Genomic DNA, 23,801 nt, shown 5'->3' on the forward strand with positions numbered 1-23,801 from the left:
GGAGCCCAGAGCAGCGGCAGCAGGTTAGAAGCAAGGTGAATATTTGATTATTATTTTTTTTTTTTTATGTATGGAGGCATGGGGCATTAAAAGGGAATGGGGGGAAGTGACCTCCTGCATGGGGCATAAAAGGGGGGGGGGGGGGGGAGTGACATCCTGCAAGGGGCATTATAAGGGGGGGGGTTACATAATGCATGGGGCATTATAAGGGGGGATGACAACCTGCATGGGGCATTATAAGGGGGGGTGACAACCTGCATGGGGCATTATAAGGGGGGGGTGACATAATGCATGGGGCATTATGTGGGGGGAACAGCCTGCATTTTATGGGGGCCAGTATTCTGTATGGAGCGATTCGCCCTGGAGCCGGCCCTGGTGACAAGAGCGGGTGAGTGATCGGATATAGGTAGTAAAGGAAAGTTTAGTGTCAAATATGACCCCAAGGCAGTGGGCGTGCTGCTTGGGAGTTATGGTTGAACCCTCCAAGTTAATTTCAATGTTAGGTAGAGTTAGGTTAGTAGAGGGGAGAAACACAACAAGTTCAGTTTTGGAGAGATTCAGTTTAAGATAGAGGGAGGACATGTTACAAAATACCAAGGATTGTCTGTCTGTTGTTTCTATTAGGGTAGAGGTGATGCCAGGAGAAGAAGTGTATAATTGGGTGTCGTCAGCATAGAGATGAAACTGGAACCCAAATCTGATTGTTTGTCCAATAGGGGCAGTGTATAGAGAGAAGAGGAGGGGGGCCTAGGACTGATACCTGCGGAACCCCTATAGTAAGGGGATGAGGAGAGGAAGAGGAGCTGTCAAAATATACAGTGAAGGATCGGTCAGATGAGTAGGAGAACCAGGAGAGAACGGTTTCCTTGAGGCCTATGGGGTGGCACTAAACACAACCTGGATGCATGATTGCAGCCAGGTATATTATTGTATGAAACGCTACAGTATTTCAGAGAGACTATATTTTGAAGATCCAACCGGGGACCTTGGACTGAGACCAGACTAGTCTAGCTTGGCCTCTGGCTGGCTCTTCCTAATTCCACTCAAGGTGATTAACAGGTTTCACCCTCACATGTACATAGGAAGAAACCAATCAATAATCTGGTGTCGTGCTGGGAAAAGCCGGCTATGGGCAAAGCTGGACTACTCTGGTCTTCAGCTGACTCTAAATTTTTCTCTAAATTGCTGGAACAACTGACTGCAATTAATACTGCCCACAGTTTGGGAGCGGAAGTAATGGTCTGCTGTATGAGCTAGCAAGAAAGAGTTGCAGTAACATGATGGTTGAGAGGGACTAGAGAGAGCAGCACTGGAAACGGTAGAAGACCGTAACTGGTAAGTATTTAAATTCATACATTGCCCATACATTACTGATGGCTAACTGATAGGGAAAAAATGCTAGAGTGGTACTTTAACCCCTCAACAACTTCCAATACGCATTAAAATTGCGGATTTTAAGGGGCCTTATTCCACTGCCGTTTTAAAACGGCAGTGAGAAATAAGTGTATAGTGCCCCCCAGAGTTAGAAAATCTCCATAGTTTCAGCTACTGGGGGTAGCTGAGACCCTGGGAAACACTATTGGTGCCGGTTTTTACTGTTCCCGATCACGTGATCTGTTGTTCAACAAATTACGGTGATCACATTACTTTTTCTATTTTTTAAGATCTGCCGTAAAAAATAATTTCTCTCTCCTCTGACATAATCTAATATGTCAGAGGAGAGAGAAATGGTGTTCCCAAGCCCCCCACGGTACCTCTGTACCAGTGACACCCCCTGCCCCCCTGTTCTTACCGATGTAAAATGGCTTATGTATGCGCTGTACGCCTGCTGTGATCTGCCGGCTGTTACCCGGCAACATCAGAAGAAAAGCTTGTTGGTCCCTGATGTTTGATCACTGTGATCAAAAGCCCCATATTTTTGCAAAACAGGACATCACTTGGGCTGTGCCTCTCTTCTCCCCTTGTAGTTTTTGTCAAGAAAGAAGGAATTGTGCGGTGTTAGTGAAGCGCTAGAACATTTTATTGTTTAATACGCTCTCTAACGCCACGACGCGTTTCGATAGCAGAAGCTATCGAAACGCGTCGTAGCGTTAGAGAGCGTATTAAGCAATAAAAGGTTTGTGTGTTATAACCTAATCCCCTGTCTAGTTGTTCTAACGCTTCACTAACACCGCACAATTCCTTCTTTCTTGATTGCTCATCTCCCCTGTGGAGAGCGGTGGAAGCTGCTCTGTTTACAACTAGCCTACTACAGGACCTGCCGTGATGTCATTGTGGAACGCCCACTTCGGTCACACGGTCCTGGTCATGTGACCGCTGAAGCAGACCGAAACTCCCTACAGCAGTTCCTGCTAAGCTGCGGTCATCTTACAGACTCCCACCTGGAAGGGTTTTCCCTTGTTGTGCGGGGCTCCTTTGCACAACAGGACCAGGCTCTCACGCAGGAGAACCATGAAGAAATACAGCAAGATAAGACTGTGCCCACAATGAATAACCTTGTAAGCCCTCAGAATCCTCCTGGATGGAGAAAGAAAAATGTTGTGAAGAAAAAACGGAGAGTGGTGGTCATGGGGGATTCCCTGTTGAAAGGAACAGAGGCCGCTATCTGCAGGCTAGACATAACCTCAAGAGAAATGTGCTGTCTTCCAGGAGCAAAAATTAAAGATGTGTCTGACTGGATATCAAGACTCTTCAGACCTACAGATCACTACCCATTCCTGCTAATACATGTGGGGACAAATGACACCCCAAGAAAGGACCTGGAAGCCATCTGCAGTGACTTTGAAGACTTGGGCAAGAAAGTGAAAGAATTGGGAGCGCAGGTGGTCTTCTCATCCATCCTCCCAGTGGATGGCCATGGAACAATGAGGTGGAATAAGATTCTACAGGTGAACAACTGGCTACGTCGATGGTGCCGTCAACAAGGATTTGGATTTCTGGATCACGGAATGAATTACCTATATGATGGACTACTTGCTAGAGATGGGGTGCACCTTACGAAGACTGGAAAACATGTATTTGGAAGTCTCCTTTCTACACTCATCAGGAGAGCTTTAAACTAGAACAATGTGGGAAGGGAAGCAAAAGGCCAGAAAAAGATATACAGCTGACAAATACTATTGAAATCTCTGCTACTGGAAGTGGAAAGGAAGAACAAAGACAAAAAAATGTAAATAATAAAAATATGGGAGGAAGAGAAACCAATCACAAACTACAATGTTTTTATACAAATGCACAAAGCATGGGCAACAAACAAGGAGAATTGGAACTACTAACGCAGGAAAAGGAATATGATGTCATTGGAATCACTGAAACTTGGTGGGACGATACACATGATTTGGAATACAAGGCTAAAAGGATACAACTTATTTGCAAGAAACAGACTTGATAAACGAGGAGGAGGTGTCGCATTGTATGTTAGAAACGCGTATATCTGCACAGAGATTGAAGCAGAGACTGGGAGTTCTGTGGAAACTGTTTGGGTAAGAATACAAGGAGAGAACAACGGAAAGGACACCATTGTAGGCATTTACTACAGGCCACCTGGGCAAGCTGAAGATATGGATGAACTCTTTATGTATCAAATGACCAAGTTCTCCAAAAAATATGACGTAGTGGTCATGGGAGATTTCAACTATCCAGACATTTGTTGGGAATCTCTCTCAAGTAAAGCTAACAGGTCAAGCAAATTCTTATCCTCGCTTGCTGACAACTTTATCTTCCAAAAGGTAGGGGAGAAAACAAGGGGATCTGCTACTTTGGATCTAATCCTTATAAGGGAGGAAATGGTTGAGGAGGTAAAAGTGGCTGGAACCCTAGGAGGCAGTGATCATGCTATTATAGAATTTTGGATAACTAGAGGAGGAAGACATGTGAAGACTCAAACTTCAAGGTTAGATTTCAGAAAGGCAGATTTTAAGCGACTCAGAAAGAGAATAGGAGGGATCCAATGGCTGGATGTCCTTAAGGACAAAAATGTCCAGGAAGGATGGGAAATTTTTAAAAATGAGATTCTCAAAGCACAATCGTTAACCATCCCGAAAAGTAGGAAGAATGGGAAGCATTTAAGGAAACCAGTATGGATGAACACAGAACTTAAACACATGCTAAAAAGAAAGAAAGAAATGTTTATTAAATGGAAAGAGGGAGGCATATCTAAAGAAGATTATAATGCAGTCTGCAGATCCTGCAGGGCACGTATCAGGTTAGCTAAAGCTGACAATGAATTAAGGCTTGCAAGAGATGTCGAAAGCAATAAAAAAGGATTTTGGGGGTATGTCAAAAGTAAAAGAAAAGTCAAAGATGCTATAGGATTTTTACAGGATGAAAATGGTGAAATGGTAAGAGAGGATGTTGAGAAGGCTGAACTTTTTAATTCCTATTTTGCATCTGTTTTCTCTCAGAAAGAAAATGTAACATCAGCTGTTCTTCACTGTCCTATTAAAGGAATAGAAGAATCCAGGTTATCTGTAAACAGAGAGATTGTGAGGGAACATTTAGCTAACATAAATGAGTTCAAGTCCTCAGGTTCAGATGAATTACACCCCAGAGTACTGAAGGAGATCGTAGAAGAAATTTTAGAACCATTCTCCATAATCTTTGAAAATTCTTGGAGAACAGGAGAAGTCCCAGAAGACTGGAGAAGAGCAAATGTTGTTCCTATCTTCAAAAAGGGGAAGGAGGTGGACCCAGGGAACTATAGGCCAGTGAGTCCGACTTCTATACCAGGAAAGATCTTTGAACAAATTATTAAACAACATGTATGTAAGTACCTGGATAAGAATGAAGTGATTAACCAGAGTCAGCATGGGTTTGTAACTAACAAGTCATGTCAGACTAACTTAATTTCCTTCTATGACAGAATCACTGACTGGGTGGATCAGGGAAATGCTGTAGATATAGTATATCTTGACTTCAGCAAAGCATTTGACAAAGTATCTCACACCATCCTTATTGAAAAAATTACCAAGTATGGAATGGACAAGGCAACTGTTAGGTGGATTCATAACTGGCTTAGTGATGGGACTCAGAGTGGTCGTAAATGGCTTCACATCCAGTTGGATGAATGTCTCAAGTGGGGTACCACAGGGCTCTGTCCTGGGACCTGTATTGTTCAACATCTTTATCAATGATTTAGATGAAGGAATTGAGGGTTAACTGATTAAATTTGCTGATGACACAAAGCTAGGAGGGATAGCTAATACTAGAGAAGAGAGAGAAAGGATTCAAAAAGACCTAAATAAACTGGAGCAGTGGGCAGTAACTAACAGAATGGTTTTTAACAGGGAAAAATGCAAAGTACTACATCTGGGCAATAAAAATGAAAAAAGCATATACAAAATGGGAGGAATAGAGCTAAGCAACAGTACATGTGAAAAAGACTTAGGTATACTAATAGATCATAGACTGAACATGAGTCAACAGTGTGATGCAGCAGCAAAAAGGGCAAATACAATTCTGGGATGTATTAACAGAAGCATACAGTCTAGATCACGTGAAGTCATTATAGGACTTTACTCCTCTTTGGTCAGACCTCATCTGGAATAATGTGTCCAGTTTTGGGCACCACATTTTAAAAAAGACATCGACAAGCTGGAGCAAGTTCAGAGAAGATCAACCAGAATGGTGACCGGTCTGCAAACCATGTCCTATGAGGAATGGTTACAGGATTTGGGAATGTTTAGCTTGCAAAAAAGAAGACTGAGAGGAGACTTAATAGCTGTCTACAAATATATCAAGGGCTGTCACATTGTAGAAGGATCATCTTTATTCTCATTTGCACAAGGAAAGACTAGAAGCAATGGGATGAAACTGAATGGGAGGAGACACAGATTAGATATTAGAAAAAACTTTTTGACAGTTAGGATGATCAGTGAGTGGAACAGGCTGCCACGAGAGGTGGTGAGTTCCCCTTCAATGGACGTCTTCAAACAGAGGCTGGACAGATATCTGTCTGAGATGATTTAGTGAATCCTGCTTTGAGCAGGGGGTTGGACCAGATGACCCAGGAGGTCCCCTCCAACTCTACCATTCTATGAGGTGGGTGGTCACAACATCCTCCCCCTTCATTCCTCCCCCCCAAACCTCAGGCTCTAAACCATTGGCGCTCCAACTGCTTTTGTTTTCCTTGTAGTTGTTCTGGGAGAGGAGAGAGAGACGCTGCTCAAGTGCTGTCCTGTCGGTGAAAAAATATTTTTTTTAGATAAATTTCAATAAACCCTTTCCTAATCGCCCCCAGATCATTTCCCCCCTCCCCTTGTCATCTGACTAACCAGATGAATTAAAAAATGTGTTAGATTAGGTTTTTTAAGTTAGGCAGTGTAACGGGTCTGGGAGGCGGAACCTCTGAGCTACTATACAAGGGGGCGGTCCTTGTAAGGGAGCGGGTGGCAATCAGGGATGACGGGCAGGCAGTCACAGCAGGTGACCGGGACAGTCTCTGAGTGGACGGGCTGGAGGTCACGGCAAGTGACCGGGGCAGTCTCTGGATGAACGGGCAGGGAGTTACGGCAAGTGACCGGGGCAGTCTCTGGATGAACGGGCAGGGAGTTACGGCAAGTGACCGGGGCAGTCTCTGGGTAAAGGGTAGGTACGACCTGTGATGGCAGAGCCTCCGGGTAGGCTAGCAGGCAGATGGTAGATGTGTGCGCCCAGGTGAGCAAGCGAGAGTCTCTGGAATGGTAGGTGGTCACAGCACGTGACGGCGAAGCCTCCAGGTAGGCTAGCAGGCAGGTAACAGGTGGGCGCTCCCAGGTGAGCGGGCAAGCTGGTCCATAGACAGACTGACAGGAGTTGGAAGGCAGACCGTCGGACCTCAGGCTAGCAGGCAGGTGACTGGATATCAGGCAGGACAAAGGCAGCAAGCTGGCAGGAATCTGGCAGGTAACTGGCAACGGGACCTGAGGGCTGAAGCACAGGTGAGACACAGGTGCAAACAACATTGCTCGGGCACCTCCATTTTGGAGGAGGTGCCCTTTATATGGGAGGTCCTCCGGCAATTGGCCGGGGACTCCTTAGGACGGCGCGCGCGGTCCCTTTAAGAGAGGGGGAGCGCGCGCGCCCTAAGCACACTGCCGGGGAAGGAGCGCGCGCCGGAAGCAGCGGGAAGAAGAGCGCTGGAGGACGCCGCGCCAGGAGCGGGGAGGTGAGAGGGACGGCGTCTCTGCCTAGAACGGGTCAGAGACGCCGATGCTACAGTACCCCCCCCTTTAGGCCCCCTCTTTTTTAGGCCAGAAAGAAATTTTTCAAGGAGAAGCGGGGCGTTGATGTTCTCCCTGGGTTCCCAAGTTCTCTCCTCAGGACCAAACCCCTTCCAATCTACCAGAAAAAAGGTTTTTCCTCTTACCCTCTTGGAGGCCAGAATACTCTCTACCTCAAAGATGTCATCAGCGGAAACCGGAGCAGGAGGGGCACCTGGATTTTTGGAAAAAGAGTTAAAGACAACGGGTTTGAGGAGAGATACGTGGAAGGAGTTGGGGATCCGTAGGGTGGCCGGGAGTTTTAATTTGTAGGCCACAGGGTTAATTTGCCTGAGGACTTCGAAGGGGCCGATGAATCGAGGACCCAACTTGTAGGAGGGTATTTTGAGCCGCACATGTTTGGATGAGAGCCAAACCTTGTCTCCCGGACGGAATTGGGGCGGATCCAGACGTCTCTTATCAGCATATCTCTTCTTCCGCTCAGAGGAGAGAAGAAGAGCGGACCTGGTGCTCTCCCAAATAGTAGAAAATTCGCTGACCAGAGACTCCGCAGCAGGGTTGTCCACAGAAACGGAGACAGGAAGTGGAATCCGGGGATGTTGGCCACCAACTATAAATAACGGGGATTTGGAAGAGGACTCGCTCTCATGGTTGTTATAAGAGAACTCGGCCCACGGTAGAAGATCCACCCAGTCCGAGTGGTGAGCATCCACGAAGTGCCGGAGGTAGCTGGACAAGATCTGATTGATCCGCTCCACTTGACCATTGGACTGAGGGTGGTAAGCGGAGGAGAAATCCAGGGTAATGTCCAGCAGCTTACAAGTGGCTCTCCAGAAACGAGAGGTGAACTGAACCCCACGATCCGACACGATGTGGAGGGGCAGACCATGGAGACGGAAGATGTGGCGGATAAAGTCTTTAGCCAACTCGGGTGCAGACGGAAGACCAGGCAGGGGAATGAAGTGGGCCATCTTAGAAAAACGGTCAGCGACAACCCAAATAACGGTACAACCGGCAGAAACTGGAAGGTCGGTGATAAAGTCCATAGCGATGTGTTGCCAAGGAGCAGCAGGTACGGGAAGGGGCAGGAGATGGCCGGCAGGTAGATGTCGGGGAACTTTGTTACGAGCACAGGATGAACAGGCCGCGACGAAGTCTACCACGTCCTTACGTAGGGTAGGCCACCAGTAATGCCGGGCAATAAGTTGAAAGGTCTTTTTTTGGCCAGCATGGCCAGCTAGTTTAGAAGAATGTCCCCAGCGAAGAACCCTCTCCCGATCTGGCACAGCTATGAACGTCTTACCGGGTGGAAGACGAGTTAGATCCAAGGGAGCCACATTCATCACCTTGGAGGAGTCGATGATGTGCGTAGGTTCCTCCTCTTGATCGGAGGACAGGAAAGACCGAGACAAGGCATCAGCTTTGACATTCTTGTCCGCCGGACGGAAATGAAGAGTGAAGTCGAAGCGGGCAAAAAACAACGACCACCGGGCCTGGCGAGGATTGAGCCTCTGGGCATTTTGGAGATATGCCAGGTTTTTGTGATCCGTGTAGATAATTACCGGGTAGAGAGCCCCTTCAAGCAGATAGCGCCACTCTCCTAGTGCCAATTTGATGGCTAGCAATTCCCGGTCTCCAATGGAGTAGTTGCGCTCCGACGAGGAGAAGATTTTGGAGAAGAAGCCGCACGTTACCATTCTCCCGGTAGAAGACTTCTGGGTGAGCACCGCTCTGGCTCCGGAGGAGGAAGCATCAACCTCCAGGTAGAATTGTTTATTACAGTCCGGACGGTGCAGGACGGGAGCAGAGGCGAAGGCTTTCTTTAGGGAAAGGAAGGCCTCCTCGGCTTCAGGCGACCATATCCTGGGGTTAGCCCCCTTACGGGTAAGTGCAGATATGGGAGCAGTCCGAGACGAGAAGTGTGGGATGAAAAGACGATAATAATTAGCGAAGCCCAGGAATCGCTGTATCGCCTTCAAACCTTCAGGACGAGGCCATTTTAGAACGGAAGAGAGCTTCTCGGGATCCATTTGCAGACCTGTTTGGGAGATGACATAGCCCAAGAACGGAAGGGAGGTCTGATCGAAGAGGCACTTCTCGTATTTGGCGTAAAGGTGGTTCTGCCGAAGCCTAAGCAGGACCTGACGAACATCCCTCCGGTGTGTGGGGAGATCCGGAGAGAAGACCAAGATATCGTCCAGGTATACCACTACGCAGGAGTACAGGAGGTCACGGAAGATGTCATTGACTAGTTCCTGAAAGACCGCGGGAGCATTACAGAGACCGAAGGGCATCACAAGGTACTCGTAGTGACCGTCCCGGGTATTGAATGCCGTCTTCCACTCGTCTCCTTGACGGATACGGACCAGATTATACGCTCCTCGAAGATCCAGCTTGGAGAAGATCCTGGCGCCCTTGAGCCGGTCAAACAATTCGGAGATGAGTGGCAGGGGATATTTGTTTTTTACCGTAATGAGATTGAGTCCTCTGTAGTCAATACAGGGACGTAGCGAGCCGTCTTTTTCTTTTTGACAAAGAAGAATCCGGCTCCAGCCGGGGAGGTAGATTTTCGGATAAATCCCCTAGCCAGATTCTCTTCAATGTACTCAGACATGGCTCGGGTCTCGGCTGCAGATAACGGGTAGATACGCCCATGGGGAGGAGTGGTGCCAGGTACCAGATCGATCGGGCAATTGTATGGCCTATGGGGCGGCAACGTCTTAGCTTCCTTCTTACCGAAGACGTCCGCATAGGGCCAGTAGGGAGCCGGGAGACCAGGTAAGTTAGCTGGAGTAGGCTGAGGGCGAAGTGGACGGACCGGAACCAGGCAGGTCCTATGGCAGTCAGGACCCCATCGGAATACTTCACCGGACCGCCAGTTCAATACGGGTTCATGTGTCTGGAGCCAAGGTAGACCTAGCAACAAGGAGTGAGAAAGTCCGGACAGCACATGGAATGAGATCTCCTCAGAGTGCAGCATTCCCACCTGTAGGGTTATAGGTTCGGTGACGAGCAGGATGGTCTCCGAGAGAAGTCTTCCATCCACGGAAGCAACTGACAATGGCTCCGCCAGGGACTTGGTGGGAATATGGTATCTCTCTACCAGAGACTGGGCGATGAGGTTTCCAGCAGCTCCAGAATCCAGATGGGCGAGTTCGAAGAGACGGTTTTCTCCCCAAGCAATAGAGACCGGTAAGGTCAGAGACGGAGAGGACTTACTTTTGTCTAGGACGACCTCTCCGAGTGGTCCTAGACACTGGCGTTTCCCGGCTTTTCCGGGCAGGAACGGATGAAGTGCTTCTTACTGCCACAATAGAAACAGCTTCCCTCGGCTCGGCGAGATTCTTGGCGAGAACCGACCATCTTGGTCTGGTCGACCTGCATAGGCTCAGGAGAGACGGAGGGAGTGACGGGTTGCTGAAAAGTAGGAGCTAGGCGTGGAAACCTCCTCTCACGGGTGACCTCTTTGGCACGCTCCTGGAACCGCAGGTCAATCCGGGTGGCAAGAGCTATCAGGTCATCCAGGGTGGTAGGAATGTCCCGACCGGCAAGTTCATCTTTAATACGGCCGGACAGACCCTCCCAGAAGACTGAAACCAGAGCGTCATTATCCCAGGCCAGCTCCGAGGCAAGGGTACGGAACCGTATGGCATATTGGCCCACGGTGAGGCTTCCCTGACGGAGGCGTAGCAGTGACGATGCGGATGAGGTCTTCCGTCCGGGTTCGTCGAAGACTTTCCGGAAGGCCGTGAGAAAGGCAGGCAAGTTGGACACCAGGGGGTCTCCTCTCTCCCATAGAGGATTTAGCCAGGCCAGAGCCTCTCCGGTGAGATGGGACATGATGAAGGCAATTTTGGCCCGGTCGGAGTTAAACTGGTGGGACAGGAGTTCAAAGTGCAGGGTGCACTGATTTATGAAGCCCCGAGCCTGAGCGGAGTCGCCTCCGAAGCGAGGAGGTGCAGAAAGCCGGGGTCCGGGGTAGGATACCATAGTGTTGGTGGACAGCGGAGCTGTCGGATTGCGAATCATGGCGCTGGCGGAGCAGTCAGAGTGTCCAGGCGAGAATTGACATTCCGCAGGTGACCCAGGATGGACTCCTGTTGGGACCTCTGGCGGGACAGTTCATGACACAGGTCCGAGAGCGAGGGAGCTTGGGTGCCACCGGGTTCCATGGCCCGAGCAAACTGTAACGTGTCTGGGAGGCGGAACCTCTGAGCTACTATACAAGGGGGCGGTCCTTGTAAGGGAGCGGGTGGCAATCAGGGATGACGGGCAGGCAGTCACAGCAGGTGACCGGGACAGTCTCTGAGTGGACGGGCTGGAGGTCACGGCAAGTGACCGGGGCAGTCTCTGGAAGAACGGGCATTAGGTCACGGCAAGTGACCGGGGCAGTCTCTGGATGAACGGGCAGGGAGTTACGGCAAGTGACCGGGGCAGTCTCTGGATGAACGGGCAGGGAGTTATGGCAAGTGACCGGGGCAGTCTCTGGGTAAAGGGTAGGTACAACCTGTGATGGCAGAGCCTCCGGGTAGGCTAGCAGGCAGATGGTAGATGTGTGCTCCCAGGTGAGCAAGCGAGAGTCTCTGGAATGGTAGGTGGTCACAGCACGTGACGGCGAAGCCTCCAGGTAGGCTAGCAGGCAGGTAACAGGTGGGCGCTCCCAGGTGAGCGGGCAAGCTGGTCCATAGACAGACTGACAGGAGTTGGAAGGCAGACCGTCGGACCTCAGGCTAGCAGGCAGGTGACTGGATATCAGGCAGGACAAAGGCAGCAAGCTGGCAGGAATCTGGCAGGTAACTGGCAACGGGACCTGAGGGCTGAAGCACAGGTGAGACACAGGTGCAAACAACATTGCTCGGGCACCTCCATTTTGGAGGAGGTGCCCTTTATATGGGAGGTCCTCCGGCAATTGGCCGGGGACTCCTTAGGACGGCGCGCGCGGTCCCTTTAAGAGAGGGGGAGCGCGCGCGCGCCCTAAGCACACTGCCGGGGAAGGAGCGGGCGCCTGAAGCAGCGGGAAGAGCAGCGCTGGAGGACGCCGCGCCAGGAGCGGGGAGGTGAGAGGGACGGCGTCTCTGCCTAGAACGGGGCAGAGACGCCGATGCTACAGGCAGGCATAAAATGGCCCGCAGAACGTTTACCACGGAGCAAGTGTACACCCTGCTGTGCTCTGGCAGTTCTGGGACAGATACAGAATCTGCATCTGAAGCAGAACTGTTTTTAGCCAGTGACTACATCTTTTCCTCCACAGAATCCCACGGCCCCATGGTATCGGAGTCAGTTTTCACTGCTGAAATGTCCAAGGCAGGGACAGGTCCGCAGTCCCCCCTCCATTGTGGTATCCTGACCGTTACTTTTCCCAAAAAATTCCCCCATTTTTAGCTGCCCCTGGTATAAAAGTAGATGTCACTAATTTTACCCTTTTTTTGATTTTTTTCCCCTAATTTTTGTAACTCAAGAAGTCCTACAATTATTTACCCATCAAACAAATTTATATGCCCGACAATACATTTCCCAAAATCCTAGATCCCTCCATTCCCGTTCATGAATCCCCACAATTTTTGGGCATTACCCCCAATATGGGTTTAGTGTGTGTGTGTGTGTATGTATGTGTATATATACAGTTATATGAAAAAGTTTGGGCACCCCTATTAATCTTAAGCTTAATGTTTTATAAAAATTGGTGTTTTTGCAACAGCTATTTCAGTTTGATATATGTAATAACTGGTGGACACAGTAATTTTTCTGCCTTGAAATGAGATTTATTGTACTAACAGAAAATGTGCAATCTGCATTCAAACAAAATTTGACAGGTGCATAAGTATGGGCACCCTTATCATTTTCTTGTTTTAAATACTCCTACCTACTTTTTACTGACTTACTAAAGCACTTTTTTGGTTTTGTAACCTCATTGAGCTTTGAACTTCATAGCCAGGTGTATGCAATCATGAGAAAAGCTACTTAAAGTGACCACTTGCAAGTTGTTCTCCTGTTTGAATCTCCTCTGAAGAGTGGCATCATGGGCTCCTCAAAACAACTGTCAAATGATCTGAAAGCAAAGATTATTCAACATAGTTGTTCAGGGGAAGGATACAAAAAGCTGTCTCAGAGATTTAACCTGTCAGTTTCCACTGTGAGGAACATAGTAAGGAAATGGAAGAACACAGGGACAGTTCTTGTTAAGGCCAGAAGTGGCAGGCCAAGAAAAACATCAGAAAGGCAGAGAAGAAGAATGGTGAGATCAGTCAAGGACAATCCTCAGACCACCTCCAGAGAGCTGCAGCATCAACTTGCTGCAGATTGTGTCACTGTGCATCGGTCAACTATACAACGCACTTTTCACAAGGAGAAGCTGTATGGGAGAGTGATGCGAAAGAAGCCGTTTCTGCAAGCACGCCACAAACAGAGTCGGCTGAGGTATGCAAAAGCACATTTGGAGAAGCCAATTTCTTTTTGGAAGAAGGTCCTGTGGACTGATGAAACCAAGATTGAGTTGTTTGGTCATACAAAAAGGTGTTATGCATGGCGGCAAAAAAACACAGCATTCCAAGAAAAACACTTGCTACCCACAGTAAAATTTGGTGGAGGTTCCGTCATGCTTTGGGGCTGTGTGGCCAATGTCGGCACCGGGAATCTTGTTAAAGTTGAGGGACGCATGGATTCCACTCAGTATCAGCAGATTCTTGACAATAATGTCCAAGAATCCGTGATAAAGCTGAAGTTACGCAGGGGATGGATCTATCAGCAAGACAATGATCCAAAACACCGCTCCAAATCTACTCAGGCATTCATGCAGAGGAACAATTACAATGTTCTGGAATGGCCATCCCAGTCCCCAGTCCTGAATATCATTGATCATTTGAAGAGGGCTGTCCATGCTCGGCGACCATCAAACTTAACTGAACTGGAATTGTTTTGTAAAGAGGAATGGTCAAAAATACCTTCATCCAGGAACTCATTAAAAGCTACAGGAAGCGACTAGAGGCTGTTATTTTTGCAAAAGGAGGATCTACTAAATATTAATGTCACTTTTCTGGTGAGGTGCCCATACTTATGCACCTGTCAAATTTTGTTTGAATGCAGATTGCACATTTTCTATTAGTACATTAAACCTCATTTCAAGGCAGAAACTTTACTGTGTCCAACAGTTATTACATATATCAAACTGAAATAGCTGTTGCAAAAACACCAATTTTTATAAAACATTAAGCTTAAGATTAATAGGGGTGCCCAAACTTTTTCATATAACTGTGTGTGTGTGCGTGTGTGTGTGTGTGTATATATTAAAAAAAAAAAAAAAAAAAAAAACCTCTTTGTTTCTACTGGGTAACAAAATCTGTCCACAGCACCCCTGTATTTTCAGCTGTCCTTTACCGAACTAGTTATGTAACCCTAATGAGATTCCTTCATTTTAGTGATAATTCCAAAGTCCCCCCAAGAAATGACCCCAACTATGATCGTATAAATAAATTGAGACCCCTAATTTCCCTCGTAAAGCATTTATTTTTAAGTCCCTATGCCGTGAACAAAATGTTGCAATTCACTAGTGCCTTATGTGTTTCAAGGGCCATCTGTCATTCCGCCAATTCATCCCTTCCAAGTGAGGCAAATACAGTGTCAAATTATATAAAATGTGCCAGAGCACATCGGGGTACACAAGCAGATTTCTCATTTATGAAGGTAGGAACTGCCAAATAAACCCACCTAACTCCCTCCAGACAATTTGCATCCCTGGTAAAATTGTCTGGGAGCTAATGATACCATTCCTACATCAAGGTTACCACGTGTACACCGATAATTATTACACAAGTATCTCCCTATACAAATCTCTTCACGCTGCAAATACAGGGGCCTGTGGGACAGTCATAAAAGAAACAGAGTAGGTTTTCTCTCACAGTTGGTGTTGAGACATTTTGGAGAAGTGGCCGTCATTCTCACTGGCAAGTAACCAACGTCTTGCAGTGAAGTGGAATGACAATCTACCTCATCCAGACTGCCACCGACAACAACTTCATCTTCTATAACATACATGTCAAACTCCGACCCATGGGCCATATCTGGCTCGCAGGGTGATTTATATTTGGCCCGTGACACCAGAACCACCACCCCTATCTGGGGCCCATTATACTGTATGGAGGACTGTGTGGGGCCCATTATACTGTATGGAGGACTGTGTGGGGCCCATTATACTGTATACTGGTTGGCACACGACTTTGTCCACGTTTTTCATTTTGGCCCTCTGTGTATTTGAATTTGACATTCCTGCTCTACAAGACGTCTCAAGGAGCGCACTAACTGTTCTCCAGTTCCAGGAGGAAATTATCAAGTGTCTCCTATTTGACTTGAGGGCACAAGAGGCAGGGTTTCGGAGTGCCATTATATTCACCTCATCCATGCCTCTCCCACCCAAAACCGTCCTCAAAAAAGATGCCGGGTTTGTAGTAAGCACAGTAGGAGGGATTTCTGATATGATTGTCCCATGTGCCCATCTCAACCAGGCTTTTGTGCCTTTGAGAAATGCCACACAACTTCCCATTATTAATCAAATTACCATGAATTATACAAAATTGTGTGGTAGGATATTTTTTTCAAATAATTAATATTTTTTTGTTTAGTGGGCCACAGTAGATTCTGTTTATTACTTGTCCCATAAAAATTACTATTTTCATCAGTAAAACACATTTTACCCCATTTCACAATTAATTCCAGGCCACGATCATCGCATACTATACTATTATTCAGACAAATTCTCATCCACATGCCCACATCTGTATACTGCAGAATATGGACCCCCACAAATGTTCTTGAAAAGTCAGGTCATCTGACAATTCCATGACTTGATCATAACATAAACATTTTTGACTATTTATCTTTGGTTGACTGTTTTTACGACTGTATTGCTACTCAAAACTTTTCTTTGCATTTATATTACTTGTATAGAATTTATATTGGTGATACGGGCATGATCATATGATCATTTTATTGGAATATTTCTAATAATGAGGCTGTTCCGTATTTCTACACTATGGGCTTTACTGCATGGTTCTTGCTGACCCTCTTGTACCAGACAATACTTTTAGAATTCTGTAGGGGATTGGTTGTTTTGTGCACATAGCGGATCCTACCTTGGCGGGCAGGAGCCTTTTATTTTGTACAACGTCACTTGGCACATTCGTCTCTTATATAGGGATTGATGGAGCTAGATGTTGCACGACCAGTCTCTGAAAGATAAATCTGTCATTCACAAGGCTGTGAAGTCGGTAAGCAAAACCACGAACTCCTCAATTTCCCTTACTCCGGACTTCAAAACCAAAGCACTGGCTCACTACTGAGCATGTACATTAAGTGCAGCACAGATTCATCTCAACTAAAAGCCGAGATCCTTAGATCAGGAATAGGACAGACATTTGTAGGACATTTCATTACTTTCCCAAATTCTTATGAAAAAATTTATAGCACATCCTGCATTGAACTACTGTACCCAATTAATTATATATTTTAAAAGTCTAAGTCGGTCCATTTTATACCACCTCTGACTCCACCCAAATGGACACCGACTCCATAGCTCTGCATTCTAGCCCTGCTTTTGTTCTTTGATCTTTGGAACAAACTCAAGTTTGCCACGTGGTTGCATTTTCCTCCATACAGTGCATACGGAAAGTATTCAGACCCCTTTAAATTTTTCACTCTTTGCTTCATTGCTGCCATTTGGTAAATTCTATAAAGTTCATTTTTTTTCTCATTAATGTACACTCTGCACCCCATCTTGACTGAAAAAAACCAAGAAATGTAGAAATGTTTGCAAATTTATTAAAAAAGAAAAAATGAAATATCACATGGTCATAAGTATTCAGACCCTTTGCTCAATATTGAGTAGAAGCACCCTTTTGAGCTAGTACAGCCATGAGTCTTCTTGGGAATGATGCAACACATTTTTCACACCTGGGTTTGGGGATCCTCTGCCATTCTTCCTTGCAGATCCTCTCGAGTTCCGTCAGGTTGGATGGTGAACGTTGGTGGACAGCCATTTTCAGGTCTCTCCAGAGATGCTCAATTTGGTTTAGGTCGGGGCTCTGACTGGGCCAGTCAAGAATGGTCACAGAGTTGTTCTGAAGCCACTCCTTTGTTATTTTAGCTGTGTGCTTAGGGTCATTGTCTTGTTGGAAGGTGAACCTTCGGCCAAGTCTAAGGTCCAGAGCACTCTGGAAGAGGTTTTCATCCATGATATCTCTGTACTTGGCCGCATTCATGTTTCCTTCAATTGCAACCAGTCGTCCTGTCCCTGCAGCTGAAAAACACCCCCATAGCATGATGCTGCCACCACCATGTTTCACTGTTGGGATTGTATTGGGCTGGTGATGAGCAGTGCCTGGTTTTCTCCACGCATACCGCTTAGAATTATCACCAAAAAGTTCTGCCTTAGTCTCATCAGACCAGAGAATCTTATTTCTCATAGTCTGGGAGTCCTTCGTGTGTTTTTGAGCAAACTCTATGCGGGATTTCATATGTCTTGCACTGAGGAGAGGCTTCCGTTGCGCCACTTTGCCATAAAGGCCCGACTGGTGGAAGGCTGCAGTGATAGTTGACTTTGTGGAACTTTTTCCCATCTCCCTACTGCATCTCTGGAGCTCAGCCAGAGTGATCTTGGGGTTCTTCTTTACCTCTCTCACCAAGCTCTTCTCCCATGATTGCTCCATTTGGCTGGACCGCCAGGTCTAGGAAGACTTCTGGTGGTCCCAAACTTCTTCCATTTAAGGATTATGGAGGCCACTGTGCTCTTGGGAACCTTGAGTAATGCTAAAATTCTTCTGTAACCTTGGCCAGATCTGTGCCTTGCCACAATTATGTCTCTGACCTCCTTGAGCAGTTCCTTTTGAGCTCATGATTCTCATTTGGTCTGACATGCACTGTGAGCTGTGAGTTCTTGTATAGCAGGTGTGTGCCTTTCCAAATCAAGTCCTATCAGTTTAATTAAACACAGCTGGACTTCAATGAAGGAGTAGATCCATCTCAAGGATGATCACAAGGAAATGGACAGCATGTGACATAAATATGTGTCTGAGCAAAGGGTCTGAATACTTATGACCATGTGATATTTGAGTTTTTCTTTTTTAATAAATTTGCAAAAATTTCTACATTTCTGTTTTTTTTCAGTCAAGATGGGGTGCAGAGTGTACTTTAATGAGAAAAAAAAATGAACTTTTTAGAATTTACCAAATGGCTACAATGAAACAGAGTGAAAAAATTAAAGGGGTCTGAATACTTTCCGTACCCACTGTATTTTGAACACCTTGCCCTTCATTCCAGTACAGTTCATTTTCCCTTCTACAGTTTAAGCAATTGCGAGACAACTGTTTTGTTAGCAAGACCAAGTTTTATAATCAGCAGATGTGTTTTTAGGGACATGCCTCCCTTTTGTGAGTAATAATTCTTGAAGAATTTTCTTGTTTGCTCAATGTTTCTTTAAGCTTTGAATGGGTCCTGCAATTCCATCAGTTTTACCCTGAAGTTCAAATGATGAACCATCTATTATAGGCACAGTGTCCAGTACTCACATTGGTGCCATATTGGTTGCATTTCTGAACCCTGAAAAATTAGTGCAATAAAATTTCAGGTGTATTCCTCAGAATGTACAAAAACATTCATAAAATTAAAATTGAAAAAATGCATGTAATTTTTCAAACTTGTGTTGCATCAACTGCATAAAAATGGTGGTATCAAACTACTCGCTACCCCCTAGATGAATACATTAGGCTGTGTGACCGTGATGCGTTTTTTTAAGATTTTCCGCAGCGGCAAAAACGCTGCAGAAATGCTTAAAAAACGCATGGTAGAAGGCCTGACATGTTCCCCAATGATAATCCGCATGTGCTGTGCACATGCTGCGGAAATTTCCGCTGCAGATTATCATTGCGGAAAAATACGCAGCATGTCCATTAATTTTGCGGACACGCACCGTAATTGCCGCCATTGACTTGCATTGAAACGCATATTATCCGTGTCAGCACATTTGCACACACGGATAATATGCGTTTCTATGTGCGAATGGTACCCGGGTGTGGAGGAGAGGAGACTCTCCTCCGGACCCAGGTACCATAGAACCTGTGAAAAAAAGAATAAAATAAAAAAATATATATATTATACTTAACCTTCTGATGGCCCACGGTCTCCTTGTCTTCACTTGCCGGCAGCGCGCTGTGGACTGAAGGACCTGCACTGATGTCATAGTAATGTGACGGCAGGTCCTTCAGTGTACCGCGACCTGCCGGCAGCCAGGACGGAGCGAAGCAAGACTGCGGGGGCCATCGGAAGGTAAGTATATATTTATTTTTTTATTTTTTACCATTCTGTAAGGTCACACTATATAAATCCATGCTGTTTGCATGGATTTATATAGTGTGACCAAGTTGACAAGCACTTTCCAAGTGATGCTAAAATCATTTGGAAAGCGCTTGTCAACCCACATGCGGAAATGTATGTGAAGAACGTTTTACATCCGCTTGTGCCTGGCAGGAAAAACTCATGTACAATCCGCATGCGTTTTTTCTACCAGGGAGATGCAGAAACTCTCAGGAAAAAATCCTGAGGATTTCTGCATCGTGGGCACTTAGCCTTAGAGGGTATAACTTACAAAAAATATATTTATGGGGTTTTTTGTCCTTGAGCCACACAGGCTCTGCAAATATGACAATCTATTCCAAATTGGAGCCAAATTTGTGTTCCGCAATGGTGTCCCTTCCATTCTGAGCCCTGCTGTTTGTCCAAGCAAAACATTTGACTACATGTGGGGTATCTCCACGCTCATAAGAAAGTGGGTAACAAACTGTGGGGTCCACTTTCTGGTGTTGCCTCTTGCAAAAGTGAGAAATTTGGGGCTAAAGCAACATTTTTGTGGGGGAAAAAAAAAATTTTCAATGACAACCTAATGTCAAATTCTGTGTAGTGGGTTCAAAATGATCACTATGACTGTATATAAAATCCTATCCTTGATGTGTGTAGTTTCCAAAATAGGATCACTGGTAGGGGTTTCTGCTGATTTGGTGCCTTAGGGGCCCTACAAATGTGACATGGTGCCTGCAATCTATTTCAACCAAATTTGTTTTCCAAATTCAAATGGTGTTCCTTCCCTTCGGATCCCTGCCGTCTTTCCAAACAAATGTTTCTGACCACGTGGGGTATTGGCACGCTCAGAAGAAACTGTAACATATTTTGGGGTCCTTTTTATCCTGCTATCCCTCGTAAAAATGAAAAAATTGATTGGGGCTAAAGCAACATTTTAGAGGTAAAATTAAAATGTATTTTTTTTTCATTCTACTTGGCATCAATTCCTGTGTAGCACCTGAAGGGTTGAAACATTTCCTGACAGTTTTGAAGTTTTTTAGGTGGTGCTATTAAAATGGTATGACTTTTGGGAAGTTTCCAATATATAGGCCCCTCAAAGTCAATTTAAATCTCAATAGATTCCTAAAGAAACAGGTTTTGTACATTTTCTTGAAAAAAATGAAAGTTTGCTGCTAACTTTTAACCCATCTAACATATTAACAAAATAAAATGATGTTTGGAAAATGATGCAGATATAAAGTGACATATAGGAAATATTATTTATTAATAATTTTGTATAGCATGACTAACTGATTTAATGTTCTAAATATAGTAAGTTTGAAAATGGTGAAATATTAAAACAATTTTGCCAAAATTCCGGTATTTTCACAAATGTAAAAAATTTCGACCTAAATTTACCACTAACATAAAGTACAATGTATCACGATAAAACAGTCTCCGAATCACTGGTATATGTTGACATGTTCAAGAGTTATTACCACATGCGGTGACACTGGTGAGATTTCAAAAATTTGGCTTGGTCATGAAGGTGAAAATTCGCTCGGTCGCTAAGGGGTTAAGTCTGAAATACTACTTTAACACCATGTAAGATGAAGTGGTGTTTTCAGTCCTTTTGGAGCCATTATTATGTTGAACTGTGTAACTTGCTGTAGCTATATACGCCATTAATGTATAACTCCTTAGTGTTGGGAGAGTAGGCGTCTTCCATTCAGGGCTGCAGGGATTCTCAAACCTATTAGAATACAAGCACTGTTTGTGGCAGTCTATATTCTCTTTGCAAGAAAGCACAAATATCTCAATTAGCATTGTGTTTAGAGAAATGGCATTTGCATTGAAATTCCCAACTGCCTTGCAAGTTACTTCTGATACAATTGCTTTGGGGAAATGTTGAAGCAGTTGATACGGGGGATCTCCAGATATGACACATACTATCATGAAACATGAATATTCATAATGGCCGTCTTCTAGATACCAGAGATGGAAGACTAAAAATAGCTAGTGTTTGCATATGGATGGATTTTTTTTCTTTCCTATTTTTTGTGTGAAGTCTGGGAGAATCTTTTACATCTACTGCGGAATGTGTATGTAAATAATTTGACTATCCCATTAATTAAGGTAATTTACTATTGTAACTTTTCAAGTCTTTTATTTTTCCTTTTAAAAGTCACAAATTGCATTCCCTAATTTTGTTGTAGCTTGTTTCACATTCTTTTCTGCCTTGCTTACAGTCTTGTCCTGACACGTTGACTTTACAAGAGAATATTTTGAAATCCTAAATCGCCAAGTTTTGTATTCTATCAAGCATACGTTTACCTTTGTCATTTTTATTTAATTGTAATCTTTGTTAACGTGTCAGGAGAACTTAAACTAACTATGAATAAAATATAAATTTTAATGTTTTAGCAAAATACATATATTGTACATGGAAATCTGACTTATAGTTCTAAGTTGCTCTGCTACAACCAGTGATTTGCACATCATTTAAAAAAACTGAAAACTATAAATGGTGTAAAATTTTGTCTTGTTCAGTCAACCATTTCAGCAGGTTACACCTGACCTTTTTATGTAGACCAGATACTTACTCTGTAGTTTGTGAATTTGTTTAGTTATACAGGGTTACCATTGTTGAGTAACCTGAAATATTGTTTATATGTAAGCGACCGGATACGGTGTAACAGGAAGCACAGCATAATCCTCCAAAGGAGAACTAGCGAGGTTCCAAAAGCTTTCGCAAGCTCCCAGTTGACTAATAAAAAGTTACTTTCATATTTCTCCATCAATTGTCTTATTCCACAACATTAGGCAGTGAGTTTTTTGGGGGTTGAAGGATGGCTGTTGTTACAACAAGAGATATTTATTAAAGAGTCACTAAACCTATAAATAAATGTTCCAATTAAATGTACAGTAAATTTATCCCTTAAACATGAGCCATGTATGAGGGAGTCGGTGACATGGAAATTGAGGAGTCTGAGGTTTGGCTTGCCAACTCCACAGCCCTGCTTTAAAGGGGTATTCTCATATTATGAAATTGGTATAGTAAGACAGCATGAAAATTACAAGTGGCAATTGACTTTCTTGTTCTATATGCTGTCATTCTTTTATCTTACATGGTGCACAGCTTGTTGCCAAGGAGACTGACCATGAGATCCTTGCTGAGTATACACAGTAGCTAGCTAGATTCAGGGCTGAGGATTTAACTCCTGACATCCTAGTTACTGGTGTTCAGCATATTAATTTCTATACAACAGTTAGCTGCTTACCACCATCCCTTCCCTGTCAGCTCCTGACCTGTTATCAGTCCAGCAAAATCGCAAGCCCCCAGCCTCCACCATTGGCTGATTCCAGAGCAGTTCCCCTAACTACTTCTGTTTCCCTAGCCATGTACTTGTTCAAGGGTCTGTTATCTGTACATGCATATATAGTGATAACCATGTAGAATTCAGAACCAACACTAACAGACCGTTAAAGGAAATGTGTCACACTGAGAGCCCCGCTGCTAGGAGGAAAATATATATATTTTTTCTCTTTGCAGCCTCAGGCTTTCAGTTATCGGGGTGCAGCCAGTGCGACTTCAGTCGCCGCTCAGTGCATTGTGACCAGTGGCTAACCCATGACTTGGTAAGGACTGAAAGTCGGCTCAGCATTTGTGTCGGTTGTCAGTCAGTTCCGGGGAGTGGTTTCAGCCGCTGCTTACTAAGCACTAAGCACTGAGCGGTGACTGAAGCCATACTCGCCACACCCCTATGATTGAAAGGCCGGGAGGAATCATTTCTTTCCAGCAGCAGGGCCGCACGGCTTCAGAACGCCATTAACCTGCAGATCAACCCAATAACTGCAGATTAATAGCGTTATTTTATATGACTGGTTCCCTTTTCATGTGTCACAGTAGCAGGATAAACGGAGCAGAAAAAAAACCTACTAAAACAGAACGGTCACTTGAGGGAGAGTGACCCATACTCCCCTCCAAGTAACAAGCAAGTGAAAGGCTGTTCCGCATTGTGCTGCTGAAGATACAGGTTGAGAATAACCCTTTTAAAGGGAACCTGCCATGTCCCCAAACTCTCTTAGCCTGCAGATCCAGGTTCAATTTGCAGTTTAATAGTGTTGTAATATTGTTCATTCACCTTACTAAAAGCACAGCTAGTGGGAGAAAATGAACTTTATTCCTCTCGTGAGCCGCTGGCTTTCAGTCATAGATGGGTGCTGGAGCCGATTCGGTCCTCCTAGACGTACCGTGAGCAGCGCCTGTAAGCATGCCCT

The 23,801-nt window shown here is 45.2% G+C and overlaps 1 protein-coding gene across 1 annotated transcript in view; it reads left to right on the top strand.

The window, feature by feature from the left end:
• MAPK12 (mitogen-activated protein kinase 12) overlaps positions 1–23,801 on the top strand; it is a 132,815-nt gene that overhangs the window by 81,192 nt on the left and 27,822 nt on the right. The window lies entirely within an intron of this gene.

This window comes from Phyllobates terribilis, unplaced genomic scaffold, assembly GCF_046119375.1.
Source record: "Phyllobates terribilis strain yellow unplaced genomic scaffold, ASM4611937v1 Scaffold_11__3_contigs__length_659146591, whole genome shotgun sequence".
NCBI classification, from domain to species: domain Eukaryota; kingdom Metazoa; phylum Chordata; class Amphibia; order Anura; family Dendrobatidae; genus Phyllobates; species Phyllobates terribilis.